The 6102-nt window shown below is 40.1% G+C and overlaps 1 non-coding gene across 1 annotated transcript; it reads left to right on the forward strand.

The window, feature by feature from the left end:
* Nucleotides 1-882: 882 nt before the first annotated feature.
* LOC112930350 (U6 spliceosomal RNA) lies at nucleotides 883-988 on the forward strand. Its single transcript, XR_003237114.1, has one exon. It is a non-coding gene; the product is annotated as a U6 spliceosomal RNA (small nuclear RNA).
* Nucleotides 989-6102: the final 5114 nt, after the last annotated feature.

Genomic DNA, 6102 nt, shown 5'->3' on the forward strand with positions numbered 1-6102 from the left:
CTATCCACCCCACCCACCCCCAGTTCAAACAAATAAAAATGTTGGATACAATGTAACAGTAAACTATTTAAATACAAAATCAATTTCAAAAGTAGGGAAGGGAAAATCTCCAGGAGGTCAAAATGAAGATAAAACCCAAACCAGAGCAGTTCCTGAAAGCTGAAGAAAAAAGTCTTACAAGATATTGGAACTGGTTATATAGGAGCTGGAGTCCAAGGGGGAAGAACAAGACTTCAGGCTTACGTGCCTCTGAGTCCTTTCAGAAAGCCAGGAACCATGAAGCATGTCCTGCCCATGGAACTCCAAGCTGAAACGTTATAAAATTTGTCCAGAACTGACAAAACTCACAGGATTCTGAGTAGCTTCTTATGTGATTCCTCCTAAGGGATCCCTCCAAAATTCAAGAGAACAAGGCTTCTATGAAATCTGCCCCCATTAAAAATGAACTCACAACAGAAAATTACAATCCACAGGAGCGAAAAAAAAAAACCCACCCTGAGGTCTAGTAATAATCAAAAGACAGAACAAATGAGAGAAATTCACCTTAAGAACTAGAAATAAAAGAAATAAAAGTAAAAATTAAAAGAAACATTAAGCATATGTAAAATCTTTGAAGAGAAGTAGGAAAAAATACATACAAAACCAAGATGGAATGTAAAAGCAAAGGCACATCTGAAAAGAACTAAACGGAGATTCTAAAAATGAAAAATGTAATCATTAAGGCAGAAAAGTTAAATAGGTAGAAGAATAGATACATTGAAGCAAAAATGTTGAACTCTAAAATAGACATTTGGAAATCACACAGAATGCAGAAAGAAATAAATAACTTATGTGGATAATATGACACAATAATTTGAGATCATAATAAAAAGAGATGCTCCTATGCTCACTTCGGCAGCACATAGTCTAAAATTGGAATGATACAGAGAAGATTAACATGGCCCTACACAAAGAGGACATGCAAATTCATGAGGTGTCTCATATTTTATAAAAAGAAAGAAAGAGAGAGAAAGAGAAAGAAAGAGGAGCTCCAATATGTTAAGTTGTACTCTCTTCATAGGTTTCAAGTGATTGACTATCAGGAATTCCATACAGCTTTACCTACAATATCTAATACAAATGATAGAAAGAAAAACAATAAAGAATGTGGGAGGGGCTCCTGGGTGGCTCAGCTGGTTAAGCATTTGACTTGGTTTTGGCTCAGATCATGGTCTCGGCTCAGGTCATTGTCTCAGGGTCTTGAGATCAGGCTTTGCACTGGGCGCAGAGTCTGCTTGAGACTCTTTCCCCTCTCTCTCCCATCCTCTCTGCTCCTCCTCCTACTTGCTCACTCTTGCTCTCTCTCTCTCTCTCTAAAAAATAAATAAAATAAAATCTTAAAAAAAAAAAGAATGTAGAAGAGAGACACGTTTAGAGAGCTGACAGCTGACAGTTTTGCAGAATTAAAAAAAAAAAAAACAGAAGTCCTCATATTGACTCAAAACAATAGAAATAAAGTGTAGTGGGCCTATCAAACACCAAAGACAAAGGATGAAAGCTTGAAAACTAGTAGAGAAAAAAGACGAAGGACTGAGTGATAGCAGACCTCCCACCATTCTTTTTCAAGTCCAGAGGACAATGATACAATCTTTTAGACTTACAGAAAATAAGTCCACCATTCACGTGAGAGCTGTAAAGGACATATTCAGATACACATGGAGAAGGACAGACACATCACCCACAGATTTTTTTCTTTTTTTTTTAATAATAAATTTATTTTTTATTGGTGTTCAATTTTTTTATTTGTGTTCAATTTGCCAACATACAGAATAACACCCAGTGCTCATCCCGTCAAGTGCCCCACTCAGTGCCTGTCACCCATTCACCCCCACCCCCCACCCTCCTCCCCTTCCACCACCCTTAGTTCATTTCCCAGAGTTAGGAGTCTTCATGTTCTGTCTCCCTTTCTGATATTTCCTACCCATTTCTTCTCCCTTCCCTTCTATTCCCTTTCACTATTTTTTATATTCCCTAAATGAATGAGAACATATAATGTTTGTCCTTCTCCGATTGACTTATTTCACTCAGCATAATACCCTCCAGTTCCATCCACGTTGAAGCAAATGGTGGGTATTTGTCATTTCTAATGGCTGAGTAATATTCCATTGTATACATAAACCACATCTTCTTTATCCACCCACAGATTTTTAACTAAAGAAAAGTGCCACGACAAGAAAACAGAGTCAGAAAGAAATAAGGGAGTACACGAGGTAGTATGAGTCTACAAATTGGTAAGTCATTGGAAATCCAAATAAATATCAACTGAAAGGAAGTGAGAATGACTAAAGGAGGAGTAAAAATGGGGCAGAATTAAAATATTAAACAACATTAATATTCTTGAAAGAGTTCAGAATTTAAAGGACTCTAAGGTCACAGTAATTAGGGCAGAGGATGCAGAGAGCTGGATTTCGCTAAATATTCACCTTAAAATTTTAAGGACAACTGCTAAAATTATTAATGTAGAATGCATTTCTTCCAAACCTGTACTTACAAAAACTAAAATCAACCCTACAGACAGGGCTAGGCATTTTTCTTTAAAGGGCCAGATAGTAAAAATTTTCAGCTTTGACAGCTATATAGTTCCTGTCAAAACTATTCAATTCTGCCACTGTGATGCAAAAGCAGCCATGGACCATATATAAATCGATGAGCATAACTATGTTCCAATAAAGCTTTATTTACAAAAACAGGTGGCAGACCAGGTTTGATATGCAGGCTAGAATATGCACCCTACTACAATAGAAGGCAAATGAAAGGACAAAATAGAGTGATCAAGAAAATGTATATATGTAAAAAAAAAAGTCCATAAAGAATCACAATAAAGAAAAAAACACTGAGTGTTATACTGTATATTGGCAAATTGAATTTAAATAAAATAAAATAAAACAAGAATCACAATAAAGTTAAATGGATTAAATTTATCTATTAGAATATCCATGTTGTAGTATGACACAGCGTGATGCCAGGTATATACAGGTTTAAAACACAGAGCAAAAGCATTTACCATTTATGGATATGTTCATGTGCAGCAAAAGTACAGAAAGGATGCATCCAATTTCAAAGAGTGTGGCCTCAGGAAGGAAGTGAGAAAAACAGATTTGGAGAAGGGTACAATGGAGAGTCAATATAACTGTCAAAGATTTTGTTTCCAAAACAAACAAAAAAATCCAAAGCCCGTTTAGCAAAACATCAACATTTGTTAAAATTCTAGATAGTGTATTAGTATTAGTTACATTACTCTTCATATTTTTAAGATTGAACACAGTGTCCTTTTTAAGCATTTGTATCTCCTTGGAACTTTAGCAATCATTAGGAGGACAGTATTACAAACTCCATTTCCAGAAGGAATTCCAGGCAGGAGACTTGGAAAAATGAGACCGTAATCTCCCAATTCATCTAAACGCACTCTAGATACTGCATGACATTTTGTGGGAACTTGAAAACATCTATTTTGCAAACACCTTGTCTCCACGATCCCTGGAACCCCCATCTTTACCAGACACTTACTCTCTTACAACCAGAACTCCTGCCTCAACCCCTTCCCATCCATCCTCTGCTCTCTAGACATTCATGGTGTGAAAATACAGCTTGAATCACACCACACTCCACCTCTTCAGCACCAGCTGTGAGCCTGAAGATATGAAAACAAAGAAGACATAGTTCTCAATGTGGTTTAGTTTCTAACTCAACCAACTCTACCTGGCCAAGCATTAACTTCTCTAAGCCTCCATCTCTTCATCTTTAAAATGGGCATCACCAACCCTACCATACATGTTACCTAAGGTTTTTTTCAAGAACAAAATGAAATCATCTAACAGATATCTGCTCTTACATAAAAATTCCAAACCCCTGAGCACAGGGCCTCATAAGCTTATCCAGATCACACAGGTCACATATGGAAAAAAAAAAAAAAAGGTGTATTGTCCTGCACACACGTGGCCATCCCCAGAACACCCTAAGCCAGTCACACACCCTCTGCAGGCCTCTGCTTCCCAGTCATTAAAGAACAGGTTGGTCCAGACAATCTCTAAGAATACTTTCAGCTCTGCCATCTTGGGTCACCCACTTGGTTCCCCTGGGACCCATGAAAGCAGAGCCTTCAAGGCTTGTCTTATGCAAACATCAGCCCTAGCCATGGTGAAGAGCGTGGTATCATTAGTATTGCTCATGATAAGTGGGATGTTGAGTTCCCTAGAAATGAAAAGGTTTATTTATAGAGGTGTGGGAAGGGGAGCCAGATTCCTGCTGCTTCTGCTGCTGCTGCTGCCCACCACACTGGCCTCAGTCAGTTCCTGAATAGGCCAAGTTCCTCCCACCATTGGGCCTTTGCACACGCACTGTCCTCCCTTTGTGGAATACTCTTCTCCACCCCTTCATCTAGTTCATGCTGACTCTGCTCTGCCATCAGGTCTCAGTTCAGTCTTTGTTTCCTCAGGGAAGCCTTCTCTGAGGAAGCCCTCCCTGACTTCCCAGACTAGTCAAATTCACTGATTACACATTCTCATGGAGCTTCCTGTATCAGTCAAGTGTTACCATGATAATGCTGTGAAACAAAACCACCCCCAAAACTTTATACAACCACAATATATTATTTCTATAACTCTGTAAGTCAGCTGGACAGTTCTGCTGAGCTGAGCCAAGCTCAGCTGATCTCAGGTGGGTTCACTATTATATCTGAGGTCAGCTGGTGAATCAAAGTTGGAGGCTGGTTCAGCTGGTATGGCACTGCCATGCCCTACATGGTCTCACCTGGCCCATATTCCCAACAGGCTCGCCTGGCCATATTCTCATGGTGGTGGCAGAAGCACATAAGGACTCTTGACACCTCAACTTGGAATTGGTACAGCATCACTGTCACTGCATTCCATTGGCCAAAGCAGGTCACGGGCCATCCCGCAGGCCTGGGCTGGAGAAATGGCTTCCACCTCTAATAGGAGGAACTGAAAAATCACATTGCACAGGAAAGGTGGGGGGCTGGGACTATTTTTGCAATCAGTGTATCACACTCCCTTTTGAAGGAAATTATGATCACAATCATAATTTTCTCTTTTATTCATGTGACTCATCATCTTACCCACTAAACTGTATAGTGTAAGCAACAGACATTGATTCTATTAAACCACTGAGATATTAGGGCTATTTGTTATACAGTATAACCTAACCTTATCCTGACTGATACAAAGGTCTACAGCTTGCCACAGACCCCAAACGTCCAGCTCTGTTCCTAGCCTATAAAGTCAACAGAGATGCATGCTCCTCTGGTTATTTAGAGGGTAGCACTTTGTCCCTAATTGAGATGATTACTATAGTGAGAACTTTTATGTGTGCTGAGCATCTATGGTGTAATTGCATTTCTTCCATACACAGAGGGTTCTCTCGAAACAGAGAAGGCATAGTGGGAGGGGCATCAGGACTTGGCACAAAAGAATCCTTCACTTGATGGTTTAAGTTCCATGCCTGCTATTCATCTCAACAAAAACTAACATTTACCTATGATTCCAGGCCTATGCCAAACCCTAGGCATAGGAAGGGGAGATGCTTAGTGGATAATCAAATCCATCTCCCTGATTAAGCAGATGTTGAGAACAAGATTTTATACCAGTTTCTGGGGCAGAGCCAGGGATCAGTAATGGCTCCCCTAATATGTGTCCAGGTTAAGGCTAAATCCACCCAGCATCCACTGATACAACCATCCCTCCTTCCATTCACTCAATACCTTGAGCACCTGTTATATGTGATTCCAGAACACTCCATTCTAGGCACTGAGGATATATTGGAGAACCTTACCCCATGAAGCATCCATTCTGTGAGGAGTGGACAGAGGTAGACAAGGCTATCCATGGTGGCAGACAATAGAATCACCACAAGTGCTTTGGGGCCCACCCTGTAGCATTTGCATCAATATCTGTAGGAAATTCTCCCAAAGCTGGTCCCATAGCAGTGTTTGGAAGCACTTAAGGACTGAAAGGTTGCTGACCTGGCAGTTAAGAGTCCTGGGCACCCCTCCCAGAGGAGGACACAGTCCTCCAAGCCAATATCAAATGTGATTGGACTCACAAGTCT

This window comes from Vulpes vulpes, chromosome 6 (assembly GCF_048418805.1).
Source record: "Vulpes vulpes isolate BD-2025 chromosome 6, VulVul3, whole genome shotgun sequence".
NCBI classification, from domain to species: domain Eukaryota; kingdom Metazoa; phylum Chordata; class Mammalia; order Carnivora; family Canidae; genus Vulpes; species Vulpes vulpes.